The sequence below is a fragment of the Dipteris shenzhenensis genome, chromosome 21, assembly GCF_047967505.1.
Source record: "Dipteris shenzhenensis isolate YYH24624 ecotype China chromosome 21, Dip_SZ_1.0, whole genome shotgun sequence".
Taxonomy (NCBI): Eukaryota; Viridiplantae; Streptophyta; class Polypodiopsida; order Gleicheniales; family Dipteridaceae; genus Dipteris; species Dipteris shenzhenensis.
This window is the reverse complement of record NC_141616.1, coordinates 42,455,735-42,464,286: the sequence shown is the minus strand read 5'-3', so window position 1 is coordinate 42,464,286 and position 8,552 is coordinate 42,455,735. Positions and strand designations below refer to the sequence as shown.

The following is an 8,552-nucleotide window of genomic DNA, read 5'->3' as shown; positions in this document are numbered from 1 at the left end:
CTTCTATTTTCAATCACTATTTTTGTTTTTTTATAGAGATGTTAGGTGTAGCTAGTCATATGGCTTTTGGCTCTCTCTCCATCAAGTCTATTGGGAACTTAACAGATTCCTCCTTTGCTCACAGAGAGTAGCTTGCTTGCAACCTTGTGTTGGGGTTTTTGGCAAGGGTCATATAACTATGATGGGAATGTGGTTGACTTGAAGCCCTTTTTGGATGATAGTAAGGGAGGTGGCAAATGGCACAATGAGCCAGCAACTAAGGCAACAATTATGATGGGGACAATAGATTTCATTGAAATTAATGGCACTTTCCGTCATAAGGATTGCAAGCGGATATGTTTGGAGGGAACATACTTTGATAATTTGCAATGTGGTGCATGTGCTACTATTCCTAAAGAACGAGACTTTCGCATGTGAGTGTATCGACAAATTCGATCTTCAGACACTCGTGGATCAAGAGACACAGGAGGTGGTAGACGGTTAGATTATTTGACTCATTTAGAGTTATTGAGAGTAGCAAAAACAAAGTCCACAATGGTTCGGGTATTGAAGAAGGAGATAGAATTCACAAGAACTGAAGTTGTTGCATTGAGCGTGAAGGTTAGAAGTCTTCGGGAGAGCACTATGGAAGCCATGGTGAGGAAAGATGTTAAAAATTTTTGTCAAGATATAATCAATGCTCATGAGCTAGGTCTGTTTGAGGGAAAGAAGGAATTGTGGAACTTCTTTGTTGACATTTCACAAAACATTTCAAGAGTAGGTCAAGGGAAGAGATATTCCAATACAACAAAGGAATTATTTGAGACTGTCAAGATATGGGGAGGGACAAGGTTGCATAATTTCTTATCACTTAACCTTGGAGGTCCACACATGTCCACCACAATGAGGTCCACAAGAAAAGCACTTTTTTTTTGAACTGGTTTACAAGAGGATAAATTTCAACATGCAAGAGAAGTTTACACTTGTCACATGATGAAGAAAGGTATACCCTTGGGTAGTGTGCCAGTTCTTCTAGCTGAGGATGAAACAGTTGTGAAAAGAATGGTGAGATGGGTGGCACATGATGATAATTTGGTTGGCTTTTGTGGTAAAAAGCTGGAACACACTTGCATTCCAGACTTTGTCGTGCAAGTTGGTGATGGTCAAGATGGATATCTTAGAGTTGTGGATGCTTTTCAACATAATGTGATTGCTCATTATGCAAGGGTATTGATAGTGAATCCTCTTCTTGAATGCTTGCCAAAGCTAGTTCTATTGGTGCAATTGACATGTAATAGGTTTGATTCCATGTTTGTCAGAGAACAGTGGGAGAGCATTTAGCTTTCTTGGAACATTTTTCTAAGGGACGTGGTAGGTCCATTGATAGGACATGCTTCAGATGGGGATAGTAGGCGTAGAAAGTTGATGTTGCAAGATTACTCTTCTTGTCAAGGTCCCAGGTTGTGCATTCTTTGGAAGGGTTGGCCCTTTACAGCACACATCACATTTGATGGGAGTATCAGTGGTTTGCATGATCAAGACTATATCCATAATGGAAAGAAACTTATCAATCCTTTGGATAGTGCATCTAGGAGGTTGGTACTTGGTAGAGAGCTTGTGACTTTGAATCATGTAGCAATTGTATATCAATTATTCAAGGTTGATGAACATGGCTTGCAAGAAGGGGATATTGAGAGGAAGGATAGACAAAATTGGAGAGCTGCACAAAGGATTGCTGCAAAGAAAGTACAAAAGTGTTTGAAGTTATTACAAGAAGGCTATGGTGCTCACCAAGAGTGGACATTGGGCACACGTATGTACTAATAGTAGCATCTTACATTGATATTTTCTTATCACCTACCTTAGAATTGTATGGTCGTGTGAAATCTGCAGGAAAGGTGTCTTTCTTTTTCAGGTATGTAGAAGTTGCTACCATTGCTATTAGTGATATATGAATAAAGGATTTTGAACATATTTCCAAGGTTTATGTGGCTAATACTCATGGTTCTTTCTATATGTAGGATTTGGCGCATGTGGATCACTAAACATGATGCATACTCCCTAAAGCAAAACTTTATCAGTAGAGAAACATTCATTGACATTCAATTGTCATGTCACTTTGTGGTTATCTTGATAAAGACCTTTCGGGAAAAGCATCCTCACTTGCACGTACCCCTTTCTTGCACGGGATCGGATGCATGTGAGAATTTTTTCAGCAAGGTGGGTGGAATGGTTCGGAATGAAAGATGCTATGATGGCTTTGATTTGCTGAGTAGTACAGGAGCACTTAATAGAATAGCAAAGTTTCAAGCAGGTTCAATTCTTAAATTTCCAGCAGCTCATTCTAAACAAGAAAATATATGGGCTACTTTGGAAAAGGAGAATGACACTCCTTTGGCCAACCTGGGAGACTATGCTTGTGTGAGTAGTGATAACCATATGGTATCTGCATTGAAAGAGGGATTATTAGAAGCAAAGGCCATAAGTGAGACACTTGGTATGCGCGATGAAACTTTTTGGAATGACTCATGGGAGGAGGGAGATCTCTTAGAACTCTTCAACCCTAAGCTTGAATATGTGGATGAAGATGAATCATTGGATGATGTTCTACTTATAGATGAAGATAATCACTTTGATAGTGGTGTTCGAGGTGATCTGGATGAGGAAATTACTAGTGAAAGTGAGCTTCGTCATGTGATTGATTGTCTAATTGATGAGGAGGAGAAGGTGGCTAGTGAAATATCGCCATTTGTTGAAGTGGATGGGAAAGCCATTTCTAAAAGCACACTTGTCAGCCAATTGAATGGAAATCCCACACTATCTAAAGATAGATTAACAAGGGTGAAAAGTGGAGTGGATTTTAAGAAGGCAATGATTCATACAGGAACATGTCTTGGTATAGGATGTGATTGTGCAGTATTGTTTGAAAGCACATCAATAAATGCAAACAAAAAGACAAGAGGAAAAGGAAAAGCTGGGAATACTAGTAAGGGTGCTGTAAACGGCATGTGGTACCTTGGAAGGGTGGTAAGCATGAGGAGAAAGGTTGGAAATTGTCTAAAAGAGACAAGAGGCCCCTTTGATCTATTGGATAGGCCTTTGAATGTTCAAATTCATTTCTCATGGTATCAACAAGCAAAGGGAACTAGGACCTACACATATGACCTTGTTGACAACCAATGTGTGGATTTGGAATCTATAATAGCCTTGGCCAATCTCAACTATGATCGACAAACAAAGAAATACCATCTTGATGAGAATGACTACAAACTTTTCAATGAATATGTTCAGGGCAGAAAAGGTACAGTTTCTATTTTTTAAATTTTTGTAAAGTTTATCCATTTTGAAGTCGTCCCTTCCCTTCCCTCCTTCCTAGTCCATTTGCAGCCCTACTGCTCCAATCTCTGATGTAGATGAAGGCAACATATGTTTTTGTTAATGTGCTTTCAATCCTTCTTATCACATAGGGATCCTAGGTTTGCAGCATGTAACTTGACAGGGAGCTTATGTTTGTTTTGCAGGATAAATTTGTTGGCAAGCTATGTGGCATGATGCAGCATTTATGAGAAGATGCCCATAGATGTGTCAATGCTAAACTTATGGATTATAGACATGGATTGTAGACATGGATTGTTCGGGTGTTACTCTTGTTTAATTTTTAGTTTTTCTAGTAAACATTCAAGATGCATTTTATGTTTTCTACTCTATCAAATTTTGGTTTAGATTCATGGATTGTTCAGGTGTTACTCTTGTGTAGCTTCATATTTGCTGCTATTAAACATCCAAGATGCTTTTCAGCTTTCTCATTCTAGTGTTTGTTTTTTAAGGGAGAAGAAACTTGTTTATGTTAGTGTGTAATCATTCTTATACGCTATATATTGGGTCTACTAAAGCTTTCTAGCTTGTCCGCCCCAATAACAGTGAATGTAGTTGCTATCTACACTATTCTGAGCAGGTTTTGAGACTATTGCCAATTATGGGAAAGGATTTGGAGCTGTTTACCTCTGTATTTGGCAATACAACATTCAAATTAGTTCATGTTTTGCAAGTATAGGTCTGCATTGGAAGTTCAGTGAGGTTTGTGCATTGTTTAGCCAAGCATTGGCTAGTGGGTTAATGTGATTTTGTTGGTGCAATACCATTCACAGCATGTGAATCAGTGGGCAGTTTATGCATACATCTAAGATGGTTCAGAATCAAAATCTGAATCTAAATTCGGGAGACGTGTTTGAAGTTTTGGCCTATTAAACATCCAAGATGCTTTTCAGCTTTCTCATTCTAGTGTTTGTTTTTTAAGGGAGAAGAAACTTGTTTATGTTAGTGTGTAATCATTCTTATACGCTATATATTGGGTCTACCACAGCTTTCTAGCTTGTCCGCCCCAATAATAGTGAATGTAGTTGCTGTCTACACTATTCTGAGAAGGTTTTGAGACTGTTGCCAATTATGGGAAAGGATTTGGGGCTGTTTACCTCTGTATTTGGCAATACAACATTCAAATTAGTTCATGTTTTGCAAGTACAGGTCTGCATTGGAAGTTCAGTGAGGTTTGTGCATTGTTTAGCCAAGCATTGGCTAGTGGGTTAATGTGATTTTGTTGGTGCAATACCATTCACAGCATGTGAATCAGTGGGCAGTTTAAATGCATACATCTAAGATGGTTCAGAATCAAAATCTGAATCTAAATTCGGGAGACGTGTTTGAAGTTTTGGCCTATTAAACATCCAAGATGCTTTTCAGCTTTCTCATTCTAGTGTTTGTTTTTTAAGGGAGAAGAAACTTGTTTATGTTAGTGTGTAATCATTCTTATACGCTATATATTGGGTATACTACAGCTTTCTAGCTTGTCCGCCCCAATAACAGTGAATGTAGTTGCTGTCTACACTATTCTGAGCAGGTCATGAGACTGTTGCCAATTATGGGAAAGGATTTGGAGTTGTTTACCTCTGTATTTGGCAATACAACATTCAAATTAGTTCATATTTTGCAAGTACAGGTCTGCATTGGAAGTTCAGTGAGGTTTGTGCATTGTTTAGCCAAGCATTGGCTAGTGGGTTAATGTGATTTTGTTGGTGCAATACCATTCACAGCATGTGAATCAGTGGGCAGTTTATGCATACATCTAAGATGGTTCAGAATCAAAATCTGAATCGAAATTCGAGAGACGTTTGAAGTTTTGGCCTGGGAGGATAAATTGGATGGAACCAAGTATTCCATGTGGAGTTTTATGGTGAATAATGTGTTAGTTGGTAAGAGTATATGGGGCTATGTTAGAGGTGATGAGGCTTGTCTTGCTAATCTAGTTATTGCTTCTGCTACACCTTTGTAAGGAGATAATGCATATGATATGCAGCTAGCTTCGATAAGGCCAGCTACACCTGTTGCTCCCATTGAGTATTAAAGGAGATGGGATTAAGGGATGCCCAGGCTATGCCACTTATAGCCTTGTCCATTAAAAGGATCATCATACCTCGTATCTGTTCCTCCAACATACTTGGAGAATATGTATTGGGCAAGGAAGGAGGCTAGGCTTACTTGAAAAGACATCTTGATAGTATTTCAAGAGCTTTACGTATGGAAATACATTGGTGGATATGTATACTCTTTGTAGATGTACAGTCAATACATATGCAAAATGGTATAATGTTGCCTTGGTTAGCATGTCGATGTAGGTGATTAGCATGTAATGGATGTAATGCCAACAAATGAGTGCTCTTATCATCACTATTAGGCATGAATCAAGAACATCTATTTTGATAGATGTAACTTTAACAAATGTTGTTATCATCATTATTAGGCTTGAATCAAGAATTACCATGCTAACCATGTATGGTAACAAGTGTGCGGAGGGTGTGCGGATGACAGATGGATGTTTGACAAAATATGATAGCCGTCTTATAGTCTTGTTGTTTGACAAAATAGGATAGCCGTCTTGACGTAGGTTTAAGGAAAGGGGGGGAGCACACTAGACTTTTTCTTGTACCTTATAAGCTTAAATAAGGGTGTTTTATAATCCTACATGGATCTTAAATAGGGGGTTTTCTTGAAGTTCATGCACACAGGTGACGTCCCCCTTTAATGAAGAGTGAATCCCCCGGGTGCCGATATGGCCCTTGAGGGGTCCCCTCTAGGGGCAAGGGCCATATCGGCGTAATTATACATGGCCCTTCAGGGGTCCCCTTTAGGGGCAAGGGCCATATCGACATGCTATTTCTATCTAGTGTCATCTTGGATATTGTATAATGCACCTCGATATGGCCCTTGCCCCTAGAGGGGACCCCTCAAGGGCCATATTGTCAATTGCATTTTTTGAAAGTCTAATTGCATTTTTTAAGATGTATCTCCATGTAACCACAACGGTGTGTTGTTGGAGTTATTTTAGCGCTATTTTGGTCATAAACCAAGGGAATTGTAGTCCTTGTTTCCTAGTATTTTAGTCCTTTGATGCAATAAATATAAATAAAATTAACAACTTATACCAAGCAAAAATTGAACAGAGGATCTTACATTTAGAAAAACTCGACAATTGTTGAGAGCCTTAAAGGCCAAAAGATTACAGCTAGTAGCCATAACCATTTAAATATAAAAGTTAACAATAGTGCATATTGAGAGCCTCAAATTGAACAAAAAGAGATTACATAAATGTAATAAAAACTTAGCAATTAGTCAAAGCATTAGAGACCAAAACATTACATCCAGTGAGCCAAAATATCGTTGAGAGCCTTAGAGGCCAAAAGATTACATCCAGCCGTTGCTGAGAGCCTTGTCTAAGCAAGAGGGAATTTGTACAACTCAGTTTTCCACCAGTCTAGCTTATTGCATTAAAAACTTTTAGGGAGCCAAAGGAGGATACGATGGAGAGGCCGAAGACCATGCACATTTCCAGGATTGAAATTATGGCCCCTGCAACACATCGAGAGTACTCTACTCTGAAAATACTAAGGCCTTCGTCGACATCTAGGGGGAACCCATACATCATAGCCATAAAGAGGCCCTCTATGAGCATGTCATCTAACATGGTGACATGCAGATTTGCACATGGGGAATCGATTGTGGGAATGAAGGGTCTCCACTAGTGCTAGCATTTCTACTCCAGGTGAGTGCAACACGATCACCTTATATGAGAAGGCAGATAACATTGGGATCACAGAGCATCGAGGGGGGTTGGTAGTAGGCATGCTAAATATCAGTGGGTGAGTAGCAGATGAGTGACAAGAGTTGGAGGAGGGAGCATGGAGCAAAGTAGAGCAGGGGTAGAAAAGAGCTAGAGGAGGGGTGTGGAGCAAAGTAGCAGAGCAAGGGCGCATGAGAGCAACATAGTAAAATGCCAAATGCCACGGATCTTATATATATTATAAAGTTTGAGCCACCATGGTGGTTGGAGCCCAAGGCTCCATCCATATTGATTGCAGGACACCGTGGTGGAATCTTAGGCGCCACCCCAAATGGGCTAGTAATCATGAAGAAGACACCATGTGGTGCCACCCCGGTGGCTAGTAATTAACTGCCAGCTTGGTGGAATCTTAGCCACGACAGACATGGCTTATGAGAGCCACCACCACCAGGTAGTAATTCCCACAAAGGTAAATCATGAAGCTCTAATCACTCATTACTGTGCACTCTAGTTCTCAACTGAGCATGCGAGCCTAGTGATTGGTAATTTTTACTGCACTCGTAGTGATCATGCATGCTTAAGCCCGATGGTGGGTGAGCGGTGGCTAGTAATTTTAATTGCTAGCCCAATGGAATCGCAGCCATGACATATGTGGCTGTAATCACTCATTACCATGCACTCTAGTACTCTACTGAGCATGCGAGCCTGGTGACTACTAATTTTTATTGCACTTATAGTGATCATGCATGCTTAAGCTCGGTGGTGGGTGAGCGGTGGCTAGTAATTTTAACTACCAGCACGGTGGAATCGTAGCCATGATAGATGTGGCTGATGACAGCCACCACCATCGGGCAGTAATTCCCACAAAAGTAAATCATGAAGCCTAATAACCTCTAATCCCTCATTACCATGCACTCTAGTACTCTCTTGAGCATGCAAGCTTGGTGATTGGTAATTTACTGCACTCATAGTAATCATGCATGCAAGCCCGATGGTGATAACTGGAAGCCGAGTAATTGTGGGCCACTGCGGTGGTTGGTAATTAATTGCTAGCCTAGTGGGTCTTAGCCGCCACCACAGATGTGGCTAGGAATCTTAGATGCCACCACCTCTAATCATTCATTACCATGCAAGTCAGTACTGTCGCCTTGAATTAATCAAAATTTGGGCCAACCACCACGGTGGCTCTCACCTTGACAATGTAGTTGGGCTACAAACTGCTATTCCATTCCCTTAACTGTTTTGTCGTATATCCCTCTCGACCCTTTCATTCTTGCTTGCAATCTCAAGCCTCCACTATTCCATTTCCTTTATTGCTTCATCTTCTATCCCTCTCGACCATTTCTTTCCCCCTTGCAATCGGACTGCAAACTCAAGCCTCCACTATTCCATTTCCTTCACTGTTTCATCTTCTATCCCTCTTGACCATTTCTATCTCCCTTGCACTCTTCCTGTAGCT

General features: G+C 40.3%; 1 pseudogene; it reads left to right on the top strand.

The window, feature by feature from the left end:
• Positions 1–273: 273 nt before the first annotated feature.
• Positions 274–1,320, top strand: LOC147888874 (uncharacterized; annotated as a pseudogene).
• Positions 1,321–8,552: the final 7,232 nt, after the last annotated feature.